Genomic DNA, 22,016 nt, shown 5'->3' with positions numbered 1-22,016 from the left:
GTTCTCTTCCAAGCACTTAGTAAGTATTCAGTGAAAAGAGCACGGGCTTGGGAGTCAGAGGTCACGGGTTCTAGTCCCGGCTCCGCCGCTAGTCAGTTGTGACCTTGGGCAAGTCCCTTAACTTCTCTGTGCCTCATTTACCTCATCTGTCAAATGGGGATTAAAACTGTGAGCCCCACGTGGGACAAACTGATCACCTTGTATCCCCCAGCACTTAGAACAGTGCTTTGCACATAGTAAATGCTTAACAAATACCACAATTTATTCTGCGCATTGTAAGTGCTCAATACATCCCACTGATTGATTGAATATGATCCCCAAGAATCTTTTGCTTCTGGGACACCAGTTCAAACCTGGATTATGTTGCCAATGGAGAAAAGTCATTTCCATCTGATAGTGATTTAGCTATCTGATTGAACTGATGGTGGGCTTAGTTCAGTTCTTAGTACAAATCTAACCAGTTGGTAATAATTAATAATAATAATGGTATTTGTAAAGCACTTACTACTTATCAAGCACTGTTCTAAGTGCAGGGATAGATACAAGCCAATCAGGTTGAACACAGTCCCTGTCTCACATGGGGCTCTCAGTCTTCATTCCAATTTTACCGCATGAGGTAACTGAGGCACAGAGAAGTGAAGTGACTTTCCCAGGGTCACATAGGAGGTAAGTGGTGGAGCCGGGATTAGAACGCACATCCTTCTGACTCTCAGGCCCATGCTCTATCCAGCAGGCAACACCGCTTCTCTACCTACTAGAGTGAAATTTTGGGCATCCCTCAAAATTCAGTGCTCCTCTCCCGGAGGTGGCCTATCTACAATGACCCTGGGGAGATGGGGAAAGTTTTTCCTTATCACTTTTCCAGCCTTATTTCGAATTAGAGAACTACGATTGTTCCAGAGTCTCACTCTTTTCTCCAGCATCCCCATACCAGGAAAGGTCTTTGATGCTAAGCTTTCTCTCCTTTTTGTCTTTCAACTTGCAGATTTCCTGTACCAGGGCTATGGATTTCAGATTGCCTGTGGCCAAAGACTTCTGGATGGTGTGACACAAGGGCTTGGATCACCCAAAGGTGGAGAGCTAAATGGAAAATAATAGGATGGTCTAATGACATGGAAACTGAGAATTGAAGCTACGAAGTTAAGCCTTGTTCTTGGCGTTGATGTTTTATGGGAAGGCAGGAATGTAGAATGGTCTGGGGGGAGATGGGATTGTGGGTTCAGAGCTACAAAAAAGGCAATGGGTAATGGCAGAGAATCCATCAGAAACATGGTGAAACTGTTTGTGTTTAAAGGTCATTTAATGTAATTGTGTGTTTAATGCACTGTTTTTATTGGATGATTTTTGTCAAAGCATAATGAAGGAAACCTAAATATGACTGCTATAAAAACAAACACCTCAAAGTAAGTTTTCAGGGGAGGGGAAACTAAAGCAAGCAGAATTCTGTTTTTGTTCAGTCAGGAGGAAACAGGACAGATCAGGAACTAGAATCCTATTCAGGGAGTAGGGCTGCTTGAAGGTACGTGGCCTAATGGAAAGAGCTTGGGCCTAAGAGGACCTTCCCGGCTCTGCCACTTCTCTGCTGTGCAACCCTGGATAAATCGCTTCACTTTTCTTTGCTTCAATTCTTAAAGGAGAGAAGGTTAGCACTCCCCTTGAGAAGGATGGAAGAGGTTCTAGTGACCTTTACAACACAGATTTGGTTAAGGCATTGCCACCTACTTCGTGGCATCTAACCAAGCTTTAGAGAAGCAGCATGGCTCAATGGAAAGAGCACGGGCTTGGGAGTCAGAGGTCTTGGGTTTGAATCCCGGCTCTGCCACTTGTCAGCTGTGTGACTTTGGGCAAGTCACTTAACTTCTCTGTGCCTCAGTTACCTTATCTGTAAAATGGGATTAAGACTGTGAGCCTCATGTGATAACCTGATTACCCTGTATCTACCCCAGTGCTTAGAACAGTGCTCTGCACATAGTAAGTGCTTAAATACCAACATTATTATTATTATTATCTACCGCAGTGCTTAGTACAGTGCCTGGCACCTAGAAAGTGTATGACAAATACAATTTTTTAAAAAAGTACAAGCCACAGAGTAGGGTGTGACTGTCAATCACTGGTCTTTTTGGCCACACCAGCACATATGGGCAGGAGCTGTTCACCTTGGAATGGGAAAAGTCTGACTGGTGTTAACGGAGCCAGGGGAATCAATCAACAGTATTTATTGAGCACTTACTGTGTGCAGAGCGCTGTACTGAGTACTTGAGAAAAGTGCAGTCCAATTGAGTTTTTCCACAAGATCCCTGCCTTCAAGGAGCTTACATTTTAAACCATTCTTCCCATGATTCCCCACAAGAGCTGCCTTTTCCCAAGTTCCACAGTCTTTAGAGTTGGGCTTAAGGGTACCAGGCTATTAATTTTTATTCCTTAGTAGGTTATAAGAGACTATGAATGCCCTGAATTCCATATGCACCATTTCAGAATAAAACATGGTGACCTCTAATGTTTATACAATAGAAGTCACTGAAACAGCAACACCTAGATAAAACACTTACAAAATTAACCTAATAGCATCTACTCTTTGATGTGCCTATTTTTCATTCAGCAGTAAAAGCAGTGCTTCAATCTACCAGCATCTAAGATCCTCCTCAGCTATTTTTGAATCTCAGTAAACCTTTATCTGAGTCTGGATTACTTTGCTGAAGAAATATCTACACTTTGCATCCTACATATCATCTTTGAAAACTACAAATTCCTTATACTCCCTCTGAAATAGAAGCATGACTTTAGGCATCTCCCCACAATGCACTCATCTGTAGATAGAGTTTTTTAAAAAAGAAAGATGAACCAATCTACTCTTCTCATCTCACTTTCTGTTTCCTCCTGAGTGAACCACGAAGAGAGCTAGAAGAATCTTAATGCAGTTGGTGAAAATGCAGGGCTTAGTTATCACTCTCACCATGCGCCAAGTAAAATTGCCCATTCACTCCCTTCTGCTTATTTTTGTAGATTTCCCAGTGCTCCTTGTCACCAGATTATTTATATTTCTTAAAAGCCTTGAGGTTATTACTTATGCTGCTCCTAAGTCTATACCCAACCACACTGGCTTTCATTGCTCCTTTGTCTGTTTGGAGGGGAATTTAAACTGAAGCTTGTCAAATTTAGATATTTCCTACTTTGAGACTGTATATTTTCCCTGACATTAAAAACATCCCACTGGAATAGCTAAAGATATCCACAGTTTCCCACAGCCAGCATTCCCAATGTCAAAATGTTTGCATAGCTTTTCAGCTCCAGCCCACACAGACAAGGAAATCTAATAATCAATGGAGTTTATTGAACTCTTACTATATGCAAAGCACTGTATGAGGCACTTGGGAGAGTTACCAAACAACAATATAAAGGACACATTCCTTACCCACTATGAGCTTACAGTCAAATAATGTTGAGATCACTGATTGTTCCTTTATGTCTCATCTCTTCATGCCCTCCCCTTTGAGGACCTCATCCAGAAACTTGCTTCCAAACCCTGCCTGTCCCACTCCACAGTACTTAGGTGAGGGACAGAAAACCATCTCTTTCCTCTCCTTTCTTCATGTATTTGCCATTGGGCTTGTGGTTGAGAGATGAGGAGCAGTGTGGCCTAGTGAAAAGAGCACACCCCTTAGAGTCACAGAGGACCTGGGTTCTACTCCTATCACCGCTATGTGTATGCTGTGAGACTGTGGACAAGTCAATTCACTTTTCTGTACCTCAGGTGACTCTTTGAAAGTGGGTATTCAATACCTGTGCTCCCTCCTACTTAGACTGCGAGCCCTATGTGGACTAGGGACTGTGTCTGACTTGATTATCCTGTATCACCTCCAACACTTAGATCAGTGTTTGACATATTGATGCTTAGAGACGTCAAGAGGTGGGAAAGAACCAAAGAGATGTCAAAGCCAGTCTGTTGGTAAGTTGTATTTATTGAGGGCTAACTGTGTGCAGAGCCATTGTGCTAAGCACTTGGGAGGTACAACATGACAATAAAAATAATAATAATGTTGGTATTTGTTAAGTGCTTACTATGTACAGAGCACTGTTCTGAGTGCTGGGATAGATTCAGGGTAATCAGGTTGTCCCATGTGACAGTCTTAATCCCCATTTTACAGATGTGGGAACTGAGGCACAGAGAAGTTAGGTGATTTGCCCACAGTCACACAGCTGACAAGTGGCAGAGCCTGGATACACATACACATTCCTTGCCTGCAGTGAGCTTGCAGTCTGAGGGACAAAGGATGAGTGAGCGGGTGCAACTCTTCCATCACTTGCACTAGAAAAACACTTCCCTGCTTTCTTTCCTAACCCCTTAACAGTAGGCCAGTGTCCCACAGCCCCTAAGCCACCTTTTCAGTCTTTGGAGCACTTAGTACAGTGCCCTGCACATAGTAAGCACTCTATAAAGAACTCTGATTGAGTGCATCTGGCAAAGATTTTTGCTGAAGTGGTCTCTGGAATACTCAGTTCTTGGAGTGTATACCGACACACAAGAGGGCTGAAGTGAAGACTGTGCTAACATACTTCCGACAACAAGCTTTGCCCTGGTCCCTTGGGTGGGAAAGAGTCGGGAGATGCAAGGGGATGACAGGGCAAGCTTTCCTTAATGCAAATTTCTGCAAGACTAACGCTCTTACGTTAAAAGGAAAGGCTGCTGAATAACATTGTCCAACCTATTATGTGTGTGTTTGTGTTTCTTGGTATTTATTAAGCATTTACCATGTGCCAGGCACTGTACTATGTGCTGGGGTAGATCCATGGTTGGACACAGTACACGGTCCTCATGCGGTTCCCAGACTTAATCCCTATTTTACAGATGAGGGAACTGAGACCCAGAGAAGTGAAATTACTTGCCCCAGGTCACATAGCAGTAACAATAATAATAATAATTATGGTATTTGTTAAGCACTTGTGCTTAAACATTTGTTGTGTTGAGCATTTGTTGTGCCAGACACTGTTCTAAGCACTAGGGTAGATACGAGATAATTGGGTTTGACGCAGTCCCTGTCCCACACAGGTCTCACAGTCTTCATCCCCAGTTTACAGATGAGAGAACTGAGGTCCAGAGAAGTGAAGTGACTTGCCCAAGGTCACACAGCAGACACATGGCAGGGCCAGGATTAGAACCCATGGCCTTCTGACTCCCAAGCCCATTCTCTGTTCACTAGAGTTCAGGTGCTGATGCCCTTTGTCAATCAATCAATCAGTCAATGGTATTTATTGAGCACTTACTGGGTGTAGAGCACTAAGTACTATGTGTAACCTGAGTGCAGAGTACCAAGCACTTGGGAGAGCACAGTAAAAAACAGAGTTGGTAGACACTTTGCCCTCTACGAGCTTACAGTCTAGAGGGGTCAAAACAGCAAAAACATCCTGGGTTCTTCTAGTGGCACTTTGGACCCTCACCCAGGCTCCTGTTACCCAGAATTCAAATAAAAATATTTGTTAAGTGCTAACTCTGTGCTAGGTCAAATACAAGCAGGTTGGACACAATCCCTGACCCACAAAGATCTCACACTCTCAAAGTGGAAGGAAGGAAAATTAAGTCATTTCTATTTTACACATGAGGAAGTTGAGGCCCAGAGAGGTAAAGCGACTTGCCCAAGTTGACACAACAGACGAGGGGTAGGGCCAGGATAGAAACCAGGTCCTCTGACCCCCAGGTCCCTGATTTTTTCCACTAGGCCACCCTGTTCCTCTAGGCTTGGTCTCCTCGGCTTGATTTGGAGCTAGGAGATCTTTAGATTTTCTTTTCTAGCCCTTTGCTTACCTTCTCCCTTTTAAGGATGAAGATGAAAGAAGTGATTCAATTGTGCTAACTACAGAGGGGAACCCAGATGGATGCAAGAGTGCAGAAATACAGGCTAGCAGCAACTGGAGTGAGAAGGATTTATGTTTCCTCTAGAGAACGGATAAATTCCTCTGTGCTGAGTGCTCTCTCAGTGGGATTCTGCTAAGAGAAAAGGGCTTGCAGTTAAAGGAACTGCTTGCCTGCAGAGAGGTAATGGGCATTTATTTATCCAAGTATCTAAATCCCTTTGGGGCCCAGGATTGCCAATAACTGTCTTTCTTTTGTCCTTTTTCCTTAGGCAAGGGGAGGCTTTTTCAGTGACCTATCAACTCAGAGTTTTCCACTTCAACAGCTGGAGTGATTTGTTCAGACTGAGAGATTACCTGGGATTAAAGCAAATAAAAGCAACTATCTAAAACCACCCATCCCTATAGGTGTTTTTTCCTAACCCTGAGGCAAAATCTCCCCTCCGTTCTCCTCTCTGTGGGGTGTACCCTCCCCTCCACCAACCCACACACACCTCCCCTCCACCAACCCACACACACCACCCCTCACCCTTCCCAGGATCACACCCTGCAGTCCCTGTCTTCCAGGCATGGACATTTCAGTCCCCACTTCCTGTAGTTTTTGCAACCCTTCCTTGACAAGGTTTGGTGTGGGTTTTTTTGTTATTGTTGTTTTTTTAATGGTATTTGTTAAGTGCTTAATATGTGCCAGGCACTGTACTAAGCATTCTGGTAGATACAAGATAATCAGGTTGGTCATGATGCAAATCTCACATGGTGCTCCCAGTCTTAACCCCCATTTTACAGATGAGGGAACTGAGGCACAGGGAAGCAAAGCAACTTGCCCAAGATCACACAGCAGAAAAGTAGTGGAGCCAGAATTATATTCCAGGTCCTCTAGCTCCCAGGCACATACTTTATCCACAAGGCCATGCTGCTTGCTTATTTAAGCCTATATTTTAAGGGCTATTTGGAGTTATTTTTAGCCTAGAGGAGGCCTAGATGGGAGTGAGAGCGAGCGAGGGTTGGTGTGCAGGCAGCCTTGGTGGGGGGTCGGGGAAGCCCTAGAAAAATCATGGGATCAGGGTCAGGGGCACAGAGGGGCAAGAGAATTGAAAGCTTTGGAGGGATGGTTTTGGAGCAAACTACCCCTTCTGCCCAACAGTTATAAAGTCCTTGACCTCCAGTGTACCAGGGGTGGATAACAAATGACATTTATTAAGAGCTTATTATGTGCCAAGCACTATGCTAAGTACTGGGATCCATACAAGATAATCAAATTGGTGTGGTGGGGGTCACAGGACCCCCAAGAACTGGAGGTTGTGGCAGAGACAGTGGGCTGATTCCTTCTAAATTTTAGTGATGACCCAGGAATTGGGACCACCTACCTTGTGGAATAATCACTGTGGTTTTCCTTCAGTGCTTACTATGCATCAAGCACTGTACTAACTGCTGAGATAGATACAAGATCATCAGATCTCGCATTCGGCTCACAATCCGATTTCCTACTACAACCCAGCCCTCACACTTTGCTCCTCTATTGTCACCCCACTCTGTATCTCGATCTCGTTTATCTGAACACCAAGCTCTCATCCAAGTCCTCCCTCTGGCCTGCTATGCCCGCCCTCTTCATTTCCAACAGTCAATAGCTCTCCTTCACTTTCAAAGCCTTATTGAAGGTGCATATCCTCTCCAAGTGGACTTCCACAATTAGATCCTCATTTCCTCTTCTCCCACTCCCTTCTGCATCATCCTTGTACTTGGATTTGCTCCCTTTACTCAACCCCTCCCTCAGCCCTATAGCTCTTCTGTTCATATCCTTAATTCATTCATTGACATTCATGTCTGCCTCCCCTTCAAGACTGCAAGCTTGTTGGGGACAGACATTGTGCCTACCATTTCTGTTGCCCTGAACTCTCCTAAGCATTTAGCACAGTGCACAGCACACAGTAAATGTTCAATAAATCTGATTGATTGAAGCAATAATAGTAGCAGTAGTAGTAGAAAGCTCACCTCCTCCAGGAGGCCTTCCCAGATTGAGTCCCCCTTTTCCTCTGCTTCTCCTCCCCTCCCCATTGCCCCTATTCCCTCCTTCTACTCTACCTCCTCCCCACCCCATAGCATTTGTGTATATTTGTACACATTACTCTATTCATTTTATTAATGATGTGTATATATCTATAATGCTATTTATCTATTTTGATGCTATTGATGCCTGTCTACTTGTTTTGTCTTGTTGTCTGTCTCCCCCTTCTAGACTGTGAGCCAGTTGTTGGGTAGGGATTGTCTCTATTGCCGAATTGTACTTTCCAAGCACTTAGTACAGTGCTCCCACACAGTAAGTGCTCTAAAAATACAACTGAATGAATGAATGAAGTATAAATACTACTGGAAGTAGTAGTAGTAGCAGCGGTAATAGTATTTATTCAATAGTATTTATTGAGTGCTTACTATGTGCAGAGCATTGTACTAAGCACTTAGCATGTACAATTCAGCAATAGATAGAGACAATCCCCTCCCAATGATGGGCTCACAATCTAATAATAGTAGAAGCAGTAGATGTAGAGTAGAAAAAGTAGCAGCCATAGTATAAATAGTAGTGGAAATAGTAGTAGTATAAATAGGAGTGGAAACGTAGTAGTAGTAGTAGTAGTAGTAGTAGTAATGATGGTAATAGTAGTAGGACTAGTAGTAATAATATTACCAATTGTAGTTGTGGTAGTAGTATTTATTAGGTGCTTATGGGGTGTACTGCACTTTACTAAGTGCTGGAAAAGAGTACATTAATTGGGAATCAGACATGGATCTCTGCCTATATGTGGAGGGAGAGGACTGGAGACAGAAACATCAGGAGCAATGAAACAATAGCACATTAAAACAGCATAAGGAACAAGGACAAAGGTGCAACACAAAAGAAAAACATGGCTGGACGAGACAGCTGAATATTCTCCAACAGTGCACTCACTGCTGGACAGATGATATGGAACAGATTCTGAGTCCATGAATTCCAGTGGTTCTCAGACTCAGGGACAGCTAGGCACCTGAACCCGGCTTTTTCCTGCTGTCTGACCTAAGGGTCCATCCAGGGTTAACTAGGCTAGGAGGGGGCAGAGAAAGCATCAGGGAGATCAAAGAACAGCCCTAGGCTCCTCGGCTGATTGAAGGCTGAAGAGTCAATGTTGAATCTCTGATCTCTGATTCACCCTCTCCTCTTAGCCACAGATTGTCTTCCCCACAGCTGACACCTGCGTTCCCCCAAACACAAGTCCTGAGCCCCAAATCTCTCTGAGCCCAGCTTTGCATTGAATGAATTCTACTGAACAATGCAAATGCAAGTAAATTCTTTTCTAAGGACTAATGAGAAAATTGGTTGACACTGGAATCTTAAATTGCAGACATACAAATAATAATAATGGTAATAATAGCAATTGTTAGGTGCTAATTATGTGCCAGGCACTGTTCAAAGCACTGGGGTAGATACAAGAGCCCATATAGGGTTCACAGTCTTAATCCCCACTTTACAGATGAGGGAACGGAGGAACAGAGAAGTGAGGTGACATGCCCAAAGTCACACAACAGACAAGTGGTGGAGCCAGGATTAGAACCCAGGTCCTTCTGATTCCCAGAATCATGCTCTATCCATCACCAGAGGCTTTGCTCAAAACAGACAAAGCAGAGATAAGGACTAGAACTGCAAGCTCAGATTCCTCTTGAGGAGAAGCATGGCCTAACTGTCCCAAGTCTGGGACTTGGGTTCTTTCCTGGCTCTGCCAGTCATCAGCTATGCGACTTTGGGCAAGTCACCTCACTTCTCTGCACCTCCGTTCCCTCATCTGTAAAATGGAGATTAAGACTATGAGCCTCATGTGGGACATGGGCTGTGTCCAACCTAATTAGCTTGTATCCACCCCAGGATTTAGTACAGTGCCAGGCACTTAGTAAGTGGCTAACAAATACCATTTAAAAAAAAGCCATTTAGAAGTGGATTTTGACTTTGTGGGAAGCACTTGGTAGTCTTCCTGGGAAACACTTCAGAAGTTCCCTCTCTGAAGCTTATGTATATTTCTGAGCGTGAACAGGTCATTTTTGGAAACCTGAAATTCAGAAAAATAATGATTTAGGTCTGGCATGAACTGATCTACTTTAACAAGGACTTTTCTGCCTGCCTCAGTTCTTTCTTTAAAATCTGCCCAAATTATTATTTCCTCCTCCTCTATAATCATGTTTTTTTGGTTTATATTTTTATGGTATTTGTCAAATGCTTACTAGGTGTCAAACTGTTCTAAGCTCTGGATAAGTACAAGTTATTTAGGTCAGACACAGTTCATATCTCACATGGAGCTCACAGTCAAAGTAGTAGGAAGGACAGATACTTAATCACCATTTTACAGATGAAGGAACTGAGGCAGAGAGAAGTTCAGTGTCTTGCCCAAGATTACAAAGCAAGCATTGAGCAGAGCTGAGATTAAAACCCAGGCCCTCTAACTCCCAGGCTGGTGCTCATGTGTGAAATTCATAATAATTTTTAGAATATGTGGAGGACCTTTGTTACCCAAGCATTTTCTCATCTATTATGAGATTTTAGCCTCCCAATAGCTCTCAGTTTGAAATAGGTATTATTAATCCCTTTTTAACAGATGAGGAAACTGAGGCCCACCACTATTAAGTGACTTGCCTAAGGTTGCACAGCAGGTATGGAACCTTCAGCATCAGTAGTGTCTTCTTCAAATACAAATATTTAGAATTCAAATCTCCTGGCTCCCAAATCCATGCTACTTCCACTAAGCAGTGTGACTTAGTGGAAAGAGCACAGGCTTGGGAGTCAGAGGTCATGGACACTAACCCCAGCTCCACCACCTATCAGCTCTGTGACTTTGGGCAAGTCACTTAACTTCTCTGTGCCTCAGTTACCTCATCTGTAAAATGGGGATTAAGACTGTGAGCTCCATGTTGGACAACCTAACCTGTATCTATCCCAGTGCTTAGAGCACTGCTTGGCATATAGTAAGTGCTTAACAAATACCATCATTATTATTATTATTATTATTAATAAGAGACAAGGTATCAAGCTAAATGACTGGATTTGAGTTTGAGGAAAATGAAGTGGGCAAGAAAGAAACCAGATAAAATAACTGGAAGGAAAGTCAGAAAAATCAATAAATCAATGCAGATAAAATTCTATTGATAGGAAATTAATGAAAATGGTCCTCAGTCAAGGCATCAGGAATTCAGAGCTTATGGCCCAGATATCTTTGATCAATCAATCAGTCAATAATATTTATTGAGATCTTCCTGAGTGCAGAGCACTCTACTAATCGCTTGGGAGGGTACTCTGTAACAGAGTGGGTAGATAAGTTCCCTGCCCACAGTGAGTTTACAGTTTAGATGGGGAGATAGAAATTTATATGAATAATTAAATTATGAGTATGTACATAACTGCTGCGGGTCTGAAGGAGAAGAGAATAAGGAAGCAAATCCAAGTACAAAGGAAATGCAGAAGGAAGTGGGAGAAGAAGAAATGAGGACTTAATCGGGGAAGGCCTCTTGGAGGAGATGTACCTCCAATAAGACCTTGAAGGTGGGGAGAGTGATTGTCTGCCAGATATAAAGAGGGAGGGAGTTCCAGGTCAGAGGCAAGACGTGGGCAAGAGATCAGAGGAGTTTCTGTTTGATAGGAAATGGATGGGCAACCACTGGAGGTTCTTGAGGAGTGAGGAAACCTGGACTGAATGTTTTTTGTTGATCATCTGTGCAGTAGAATGAAGCACCAACAGACCTTCTCCACATCAACACCCATGCCACAGAGTGCTGTTGAGGGGAATCCAGGCACTAGGACCATAGCTGGTGAGAATGAAGTTAACTTTGAGCTTTCTGCTTCTCAGGAACAATAATTCCACTCTCTCATTGACTCCCATGCCTATCGCTTTGACTATCTGTTCTAGACTTTTAACTGCTGTCTTAAAGCCCTAGTGCACCAAACTCCCTCCTTGTCACAGAGGTAACTTTCAGCTTAATACCATTCTCTGCACTTAGGAAGTCTTTAATAAATAGTCTTATTACTACCAAAGACTCTAGTAACACTGAATCCACTGAATTTGCCTGGTCTCCAAATCTTCCTCACCTAGTCCACATTCACCCTAATCATTCCTAGCTATCTCACATTTGCCTGATTTCCAATAAGTCCCCTCAAACTTTGCCTCTGATTTCCCTTCCTTCACACTGCCTAAACATTTGCATCCACTTTTCTCCCCTTCCTAATTATCATCTTCAAACAGTTCCTCTATGTTGAATCAATTCCTTCCCAGCTGTTTTCAAACATGCTCATGCTTCCTGTTCTTAAAAAAAAATCCTGCCCTCTGCCCCATCATCCTCATCCTCCCACCACTATCCCCACCCCCTTTCTACCACTACAGTCCAGTACACTAGAATGGGTCATTTACACCAGCTGCCTCTACTTCCTTTTCAACCACCTCTTCAATCCCTCCACAATCCAGCTCCTCTCCTTTGAAACCACAGATGACCATCGTCTCCTCCTACCCAAATCTGTCAGCATGCTATTTTGTCCTCTTTTTCTCCATCTCTCAGCTGGCTCCAACACCGTGAACCACCCTGTTAAGTTTTGGACACTACCAACTCTCAATTTCTCCGGTACAGTTCCCCTCCTGGTCTTCCTCCTTTGGCCTCTCTTTCTTGCTCATCCTCTGACCCTTCCTCTGCCTCCTTCTTGCTACCTGTGGGTGATCCCCAAGGTCAGTTCCTCTTTTATTCCCATGATGAGAAGCAGCGTGGCTCAGTGGAAAGAGCACGGGCTTTGGAGTCGGAGGTCATGGGTTCAAATGTTGGCTCTGCCACTTGTCAGCTGTGTGACTGTGGGCGAGTCACTTAACTTCTCTGTGCCTCAGTTACCTCATCTGTAAAATGGGATTAAGACTGTGAGCCCCACGTGGGACAACCTGATTCCCCTGTGTCTACCCCACCGCTTAGAACAGTGCTCTGCATATAGTAAGTGCTTAACAAATGCCAACATTATTATTATTATTATTTATTACTCTCATTCCCTTAGTTGTTGGATGGTCCCAAAAAACCCACTATCTAGCCTCACTCTTCTTCAGGATTCTGAAGCCGGTTGTCTGGGGGTCTGGGCAGGGCAGAGAGTGCAGGTTGGAGGGACTGATTACTGGTGGGATGGCAGAGGTCTGATGTGGCTGGGCCTGGGACCCCGAGGCTGGGAAGAGAGCAGGCAGCCGAGGCATCAGAGTACAGAGAAACCACGCAGCGGGCTTGTTCTCTGCCTACATCTGTGGGCCTGGGCTTGGAGGTGTACTTTCTCTCTGGGGGTCCCAATCTCTGATATGCACTGAGCACAGACTGCATGGAGAGCATTCATTCAGTCACATTTATTGAGTGATTACTGTACTCGAAAAGGGAATGGAACTAAAAGGCAGTGAGGATTCGAACCCAAGGTGGTGACGCAAGTAAGGAAAGTAACACTCAGAGACAGTGTTGGATAGATCAGAAAAGGGAGGGAGGTGACCGAGTGCCCGTTCACCTCCAGAGAGGTACGAGTGACACAACGGCACCCCTCTCCTGTTTGGCTGTGCCTTTATTTGCAACATATAGGAGAAGTAGCCAATCACAAAAGAACTCGGACAATGTGTTTTCTTCAATGACAAAAGAGACTCTTCAAGCAGGCCTTATCTGTTTTGGGTAAGAAGCAATCTCCTGTCCAAGCAGGCCTTACCTGTTTTGGGAAAGAAGCAATCTCCTGTCCCCCGGAATTTGGAATTTGCAGATGTGATATACATCCCACCTGAAATGGGGGACTTCCTGAGACAAAAACAGAGTCATTTAGATCAAGAGTTGCTATGCTCAGAATGCTGTTTTTAACAATTACTGTGTGCAACACACTGTACTAAGTACTTGGGAGAGTACAATATTACAATAAACAAACACATTCCCTGCCCACAGCAAGAGCTCTGTGTTAAGGGCTAGGAGAGCACCGTAAAATTCTTAGATGTCAGGGTAGTAGGTCGAGCAGTGCTCAGGTGTTTCCAGTGTTGTAGGCCAGCCCACCCAGGAGGTACTGCCCCTTTAAGTCCCCAGAAGCTGCAGGGGCCCTTCCTTACCCTCTACAAGATGCCTGGAGGGGGGAATCTTCTTCAGTTTGCAAGTGGAAAGGAGACAGAGCATGGCCTGCCAGGGGTTTTGGTGAGTAGGGGGCTCTGGCTGCCTCTGCTACCCCCTTCATTTTTTTAGGGTGGTTCTGGGACTGGCATTACTGGGATTGTTTATGTCTACTGTATAGGTGATATTAATGATGATAGTAGAGGAATCAGGATTATCAGGATTATCATGATTGGGCTAGTGAGGAGGTTGAAGGATATGTTCTTTATAGAATTTCAGAAATGATTTAAATATGCATTTGTTGAATTTGGGAGGGGTTGGTGAAGGTTGAGGGGTCAAGGGAGAAGTGTTGGGGTGGTTGATATTGAGGGGTTATGACACTGATAATGATGTGTATATATTGTGCGCTGCCTGGATATGAGGCACCAGGAAAAGTGGGGAAGGGTTGGGGTGGTTTTGGGGGTTCTGATAAGGTTTCTGATATTGCTGCTTGTCTGAAAGAGGAAGAACTGGAGGCTGAAAGCTGTCCTTGCTTTTTCAGCCCTGGGATGGAGTGCATATGAGGTTGAGAGGGTTTTGGGGGAGGCTTTGGGATCAGATGGCCTAAGGAAGGCTGGGCCTGATTTTGAGGTGACTGCTGGACCTGGGGTTGAGGGTCTTGGGAGGCTGGGACAGATGATACCTTACTGATGACACATGGGGATATGTGGGGCATATGTGATATGATGCATGCTCAGTGTCTGTCCATGTCTGATGGGGGTCCCCTGCTACCCCTAGTTGGAGGGTTGATACACTGTTCTCTCCATCTCCCCCAGAGCCCAATGTGGTGCCCAGTGCCCAGTTTGTACTGGTCATGGTGGGAAAGAGGCCCCCTCTGCTGTTGATGCAGTGTTCAGCCCACAGCTCCTACCTCTGTATGGCTGTGGGCAATGATCCAGTGTGTGTGGACAGAGACAAAAAGTCTCTTCTTCAGGGGGCTGCTTCCTGCTTTCTCTCTCATCTTACTCCTTCCCCTTCCTGTTAGTTGTAAGGAATTCTGCCACTGGTCTCCACCCCAATCAATCAGTGGTATTTATTGTTTGCTGTGTGCTGAGCACTTTCTTACATCACACTATAAACCCTTTAAGAGCAGTGAAGGTGGGTCTTATCTATGCTGAATCCTCCCAGAAGTTTAACAGACAACTGTGCTCATCAAATGCCCTTAATGTGAAATGTGCTCACTACAGTGCTCTGCACAGTAAATGAGAGACAGTAGTTGGGTCCACAGGGCCCATCCAACACAGTGAATCCACTCAGGGCAGGGGCAACACGACTGTAGGACAGTGGGATGCTGTGAGCCTCAAGGGTAGGCCTGCCACAACCTTGTACCTGTCTGATATTGTGACACCACCCCCTCTACCCCAGGGGATTGAGGGGCAGGGCCACTGAAACTTTGTGCCTCTCTGATACTGCAAGCCTCCCCAAGGACAGGGGTAACACATTCTTTGGTATTGACAAAACACCCACTGTGTGCAGAGGACTCTATTGGGTGCTTGGGAGGGTGCAGTGAAAATCAGAGACCTGGTCCTTGCCCTTGAGGTATTTATAGTCTAGCAGAAGAGGTGAGGCAGCCAACTGAAGGGCAATAGTGGGCAGTCTGGGGTCCTGGGGGGTTCTGCTTAGTCTGGAATCTCAAGGGGCAGTTCCTTCCTGGCAGAGAGGCTCCAGAAGCCCAATTTGAAAGGTGAGGGAAATTCAGACAAGAGGGAGGATGTGAGTAAGGGGTAGGCAGTGAGGTAGATGACACTGAGGTATAGCCAGTATGTTGGTTGTTAGAGGAGGGAAGGTTGTGGGGCTGGGTGGTAATAGGAGATAAGGTGGGAGGAGGTGGGCTGACTGAGAGCCTTAAAGCAGTAGGGAATGAGTTTCTGTTTGATGTGGAGATAATAATGTTGGTATTTGTTAAGCGCTTACTATGTGCCGAGCACTGTTCGAGCACTGTTCTAAGCGCTGAGGGAGATAGAGGGGAATCAGGTTGTCCCACGTGAGGCTCACAGTCTTCATCCCCATTTTACAGATGAGGGAACTGAGGCACAGAGAAGTGAAGTGACTTGCCCACAGTCACACAGCTGACAAGCGGCGGAGTGGGGATTCGAACCCATGACCTCGGACTCCCAAGCCCGGGCTCTTTCCACTGAGCCACGCTGCTTCTCCTATGGAGATGGATGGACAACAGCTAGAAATTCTTGAGAAGTGGGGAAACATGGACTGAATGCTCTTCAGAAAAATGATAAAGGCAGCAAAGTGAAGTATGGACTGGAGTGGTGATAGGCAGGAGGCTGGAGATCAGTGAGGAGGCTGATGGAATCATCCGAGAAGTAGTGTGGCCTAGTGGAAAGATAAGGAGTCTAGAAGTCAGAGGACCTGAGTTCTAATCCCAACTCTGCCACATATCCCCAGTGTGACCTTAGGCAAGTCACTTAATTTCTCACAAGTCACTTAATATCTCTGGGTCTAAATTACCTCATCTGGAAAATGGGGATTAAGACTGGGAGCCCCATGTGGGACAAGGATTTTGTCCAACCTGATTTGTTTGTATCCACCCCAGCCTGGCATAGAGTAAGCATAAAATACCACTATCCATTATTATTAAGTGTGGATTGGAGTGGGGAGAAACAGGAGAAAACGAGATCAGTGAGGAGGCTAACGAGATCAGTGAGGAGGCTAACGAAGTAGTCAAAATAGGAGTAGGATAAGTGCTTGGATTGACATGGTAACAGTTTAGAGAGAAAAGGTTTTTTTTAAGGTATTTAAGTGCTTACTATGTATCAGGCACTGTACTAAGCAGTTGGGTAAGTACAAGGTAATCAGGTTGGACACAGTCCCTGTCCCTCATGGGGCTCACAATCTTAATCCCCATTTTACAAATGAAGGAACTGAGGTGCAGAGAAGTGATTTGTCCAAGGTCACAAAGCAGACAAGTGTCAGAGCTGAGATTAGAATCTAGGTTCTTCTGACACCCAGGTCCATGCTCTATCCACTAGACCTCACTGCTTCTCATTTATTACTTTACAAGTAGCTTGTTGGCAACAGGCTCCCCCGACTTGAAATATGTATGACCATATCCCCATACTTTTCAAAGCCTCCTGAAAAGTCAGCCCCACAATCATTGGTATTTATTGAGTGCTTACTGGGTGCAGAGCACTGTAATAAGTGCTTGTAGTAAGGCTTCCTGGAGGAAGCTTTTCCCAAATTATCCAAGGTCATCTCCACAGTCACCCTTAGTACTTAGTACTCATCTCCACCCTTAGTCATCCTTTGTGTGGCCTAGTGGCTAGAGCATGGACTTGGTAGTCAGAAGGATCTGGGTTCTAATTTCGGTTCCTCTACTTATCTGCTATGTGACCTTGAACAAGTCATTTCACTTTTCTGGGCCTCAATTACCTCATCTGTCAAATGGGGATTAAGACTGTGAGTCCCATGTGGGACATGGACTTTATCCAACCTGATTAGCGTTGGGGTAGATAAAAGAGAACCAAATACCTTATAATAATAATAATGACATTTGTTAAGGGATGACTTTATGCCAAGCACTGTTCTAAGTGCTGGGTGGGTACAAGGTAATCAGGTTGTCCCATGTGGGGCTCACATTCTTATCCTCCATTTTACAGATGAGGTAACTGAGACACAGAGAAATGAAGTGACTTGCCCAAGCTCACACAGCTGATATGTGGCAGAGGCGGCATTAGAACCCATGACCTCTGACTTCCAAGCCTGTGCTATTTCCACTGAGCCATGCTACTTCTCTGTCCTTATGGGATCCCTTATGGGATTCACAATCTAAATAGGAGGGAGAAAGAGATTGAATCTCCATTTTGTAGGTGGGGCAACTGAGGCAAGGAGAAGTGAAGTGACATCAGGTACATGGTGGAGCTGGGATTAGAACCAAGGACCTCTGACTGCGAGGCCTGGAGGAAAGAGTAAGCAAGTACTTGACCTTAGAGTACTGAATCACGGCATGGGGTCTTTACGGAGTGAGGAGCTGAGAGACAGAATTCCAAGCTGTGTTGAGGTCCAGATCTTATAAGGGACAATAGTAGCGATTTTAGGCCGTGAAATGCCACTTTGTCGCCCATTCCCGGCTGGCCTGAATGAAGATTCTGAGCGGGTCTGCTTGCCTTGAATATGTCTGATGCAGCCCGGACAGGACTCAAAAGAAACTCTTGTCCTTAATTTGCATGGGCTGGCTCATTAAGCATGCAGTGATCAACCAATGGTATTTCAATTGGTGATAACTATTGAATACTTACTGTGTGTGGATCCCTGAACTAAGCATTTAGTATAGTGCAGAGGTGTTTGTGTTACTGATAGAATTGCTCTGCTCATATTTCTGTTCAGGAGAGGTAGCATTCCTTAGAAGACTGGGGAGTGACACACAATTTCCACTCTGAGTATCTGTTCCAATCTTTGACCTATTGTATATCGCAATTTGTGTCTGTCTGCCTCACTCGTTGCAAGATAAGGTCTTCAGGGACAGGGGCTGTGTCTTTTAGTAGTAATAGTGGCAGTGGTAATAGAAGAGAAACAGCATGGTGTAGTGGATAGAGCACGGGCCTGGGAGGCAGAAGGTCATGGATTCCAAACCTGGCACCGCCACTTGTCTGTGTAACCTTGGAAAGTAACTTAAATTCTCAGTGCATCAGTTGCCTCATAGGTAAAATGGGGAGTGAGACTGTGAGCTCCACGTGGGACAGGGAGTGTGTCCAACCCAATTTGCTTGTATCCCTCCCATCACTTAGTTCAGTACCTGGCACAAAGTAAGCACTGAAGAAATACCATGTCTAGACTGTGAGCCTGTTGTTGGGCAAGGATTGCCTCTGTCTATTGCTAAATTGTACTTTCCAGTTGCTTAGTACAGCACTCCGCATACAGTAAGCGCTCAATAAATATGATTGAATATTAGTAGTAGTCACGGTAGGAGTGGAGGTAGGAGTAGTGGCAGCAATACTGGTAGTAGAAATAATAATAATGGCATTTGTTAATCATTTATTATGTGCCAAGCACTGTTCTAAACACTGGGGCAAATATGAGGTTATCAGGTTGTCCCATGTGGGGCTCACAGTCTTAATCCCCATTTTACAGATGAGTAACTGGGGCACAGAGAAGTTCAGTGATTTGCCCAAAGTCACACAGCTGACAAGTAGTGGAGCAGGGATTAGAACCTACAACCTCTGACTTCCAAGCCCAGACTCCACTAGGTCATGCTGCTTCTCAATAGTAGCAGTATTAGTAGTGGTAGTAGTAGTAGACACGGTATTTACTGAGTGGCTACCTAACAGTGCAGTAAGTGTTTGAGAAAGTTAATCATTCAACCTTATTCAAGCACTTACTCTGTGCAAGTCACTGTACTAAACACCTGGGAGAGTACAATATAACAGGATTGGAGTTTCTATGCCCACACTGAGCTCACAGTCTAGAAGCAGAGATAGACAATATAAATAATTTATAATATGTAATTCATGTAAGCTCCTTTTGGACAGGGAACATGTCTACCAACTCTGGATTGCACTCTTCCAAATGCTTAGTACAGTGCTCTGCACGCAGTAAATAATAAATGCCATTCATGGATTGATCTCCCATCTGAGTATCCGGAGGACTCTCAGTGGTCACTTAATAATAATAATAATGGTATTTGTTAGGTGCTTATTATGTGCCAGTCCCTGTAATAAAATCTAGGGTGGATACAAACAAATCTGGTTGGAAACAATCCCTGTACCAAATGGGGCTCACACTCTCAATCCCCATTTTACAGATGAGGTAATTGAGGTACAGAGAAGTGAAATGACTTGCCCAAGGTCACACCGCAGACAAGTCACAGAGCAGGGATTAGAACCATGACCTTCTGACTCTCAGGCCTGGAGTCTATCCCCTATGCCACGGAGGTATCAGTTCAGCTCCTATGATATCAAGACCTAGGCACTTGACATGGCCTAGTGAAAAGATCACAGGCCTGAGAGTCAGAGAACCTGGGTTTTAATTCCCGGCTCTAACACTTGCCTCTTGATTGCCCTTGGGCAAGTCACTTCTTTTCTCAGTTTCCTCATCTGTAAAATTCATTCATTCATTCAATAGTATTTATTGAGCGCTTACTATGTGCAGAGCACTGTACTAAGTGCTTGGAATGAACAAGTCAGCATGGAGATTTAATACCAGTTCTTGCTCCTATTTAGACTGTGAGCCCCATGTTGGACAGGGAATGGGTCTGACCTGATACCTTGTGTCTACCAAAGCACTTGACACAGTAAGTACTTTAAGTACTTTAAGAAAGCAACATGGCTAAGTGGATAGAGCATGGGCCTGGGAGTCAGAAAGACCAGGGTTCTAATCACTGCTCTGCCATTTTTTATGCTCTGTGTCCTTGGGCAAGTCACTTAACTTCTCTTTGCCTTAGTTGCCTCATCTGTAAAATGGGGGTTAAGACTCTGAGCCCCATGCAGGACAGGGACTGCTTCTACCCTGATTAGCTTGTATCTATGCTAAACAAATACCCCAATTACTGTTTTGTGGTTTTTTAAAAAAGAATTCTGGCACCGTCATGGTGCTTTTTGTCTTAAGTCATCTCCAACCCATAAAGACTCTTTGGATACATCTTCCCAGAATGCCCTCCCTCCAACTGTACTCATGGGGATTAAGACTGTGAGCCCCACGTGGGACAACCTGATTCCCCTGTGCTTACCCCAGCACTTAGAACAGTGCTCTGTACATAGTAAGTGCTTAACAAATACCAACATTATTATTATTATTATTATTATTATTATTGGAAAAAGCAGGGGCTTGGGAGTCAGAGCACGTGGGTTCTAATCCAGCTTCCACCATTTGTCTGATGTGTGACCTTGGGCAAGTCACTTAACTTCTCTGTGCTTCAGTTCTCTCATCTGTAAAAAGGGGATTAAGATTGTAAGCCCCATGTGGGATACTCCCGAGCTTAAAACAGTCCTTGGCACATAGTAAGTGCTTAACAAATACCATTATTGTTATTATTATTATTATTATTATTATTATTATTAATGTACCCATAGAGTTAAAAACCATTGCCCCTTCCCTCCTCCCCTCCTTAACTTCTATCTTTAAACGCTCACTCTCCAACGGCTTCTTCCCCTCTGCCTTCAAACATGCCCATGTCTCCCCCATCCTAAAAAACCCTCTCTTGACCCCACTTCCCCTTCCAGTTATTGCCCTATCTCCCTACTACCCTTCCTTTCCAAGCTTCTAGAACGAGTCATCTATACTCGCTGCCTAGAATTCCTTAACTCCAATTCTCTCCTGGACACCCTCCAATCTGGCTTCTGTCCCTCCACTCTACCAATACTGCTCTCTCAAAGGTCACAAATGACCTCCTTCTTGCCAAATCCAATGACTCCTACTCTATCCTAATCCTCCTTGACCTCTCAGCTGCCTTTGACACTGTAGACCATCCCCTTCTCCTCCACACTTTATCTCACCTTGACTTTCATCCTCTCCTGGTTCTCCTCTTATCTTTCTGGCCGTTCATTCTCCTTCTCCTTCACAAGCTCCTCCTCCCCCTCCCATCCTCTAACTGTAGGAGTTCCTCAAGGGTCAGTTTTTGGCCCTCTTCTGTTCTCCCTCTACACTCACTCCCTTGGTGAACTCATTCGCTCTCATGGCTTCAACTATCATCTCTATGCAGATGACACTCAAATCTACATTTCTGCCCCTGTCTTCTCCCCCTCCCTGCAGGCTCGTCTCTCCTCCTGCCTCCAGGATGTCTCTACCTGGATGTCTGCCCACCACCTAAAACTCAACATGTCCAAAACTGAGCTCCTTATCTTCCCTCCCAAGCCCTGTCCTCTTCCTGACTTCCCTATCACTGTGGATGGTACGACCATCCTTCCCGTCTCTCAAGCCTGCAACCTTGGTGTCATCCTTGACTCGGCTGTCTCATTCACCCCACACATCCAATCTGTCACCAAGACCTGCCAGTCTCACCTTTATAATATTGCCAAGATCCGCCCTTTCCTCTCCACCCAAATGGCTATCTTACTGGTACAGGCTCTCATAATATCCCG

General features: G+C 44.8%; 1 long non-coding RNA gene and 1 other non-coding gene across 3 annotated transcripts in view; both read left to right on the top strand.

Annotated features, from left to right (window-relative positions):
- Window positions 1-6,242, top strand: part of LOC103170244 — a 161,940-nt gene extending 155,698 nt beyond the window's left edge. Inside the window, exons 2-4 of one of the 2 annotated variants that reach the window (XR_486050.3) lie at window positions 986-1,139; window positions 5,816-6,031; window positions 6,120-6,242. This is a non-coding gene — a long non-coding RNA (uncharacterized LOC103170244). The remainder of the gene's footprint in view (window positions 1-985; window positions 1,140-5,815; window positions 6,032-6,119) is intronic. The other variant, XR_003758901.2, reaches the window with a different exon arrangement.
- Window positions 1,621-1,748, top strand: LOC114811476. The gene has a single exon (XR_003759179.1). It is a non-coding gene; the product is annotated as a U6atac minor spliceosomal RNA (small nuclear RNA).
- Window positions 6,243-22,016: the final 15,774 nt, after the last annotated feature.

The sequence above is a fragment of the Ornithorhynchus anatinus genome, chromosome 4, assembly GCF_004115215.2.
Source record: "Ornithorhynchus anatinus isolate Pmale09 chromosome 4, mOrnAna1.pri.v4, whole genome shotgun sequence".
NCBI classification, from domain to species: domain Eukaryota; kingdom Metazoa; phylum Chordata; class Mammalia; order Monotremata; family Ornithorhynchidae; genus Ornithorhynchus; species Ornithorhynchus anatinus.
Note: the sequence above shows the minus strand (reverse complement) of the source record. Positions and strands in the feature narration are given on the sequence as shown.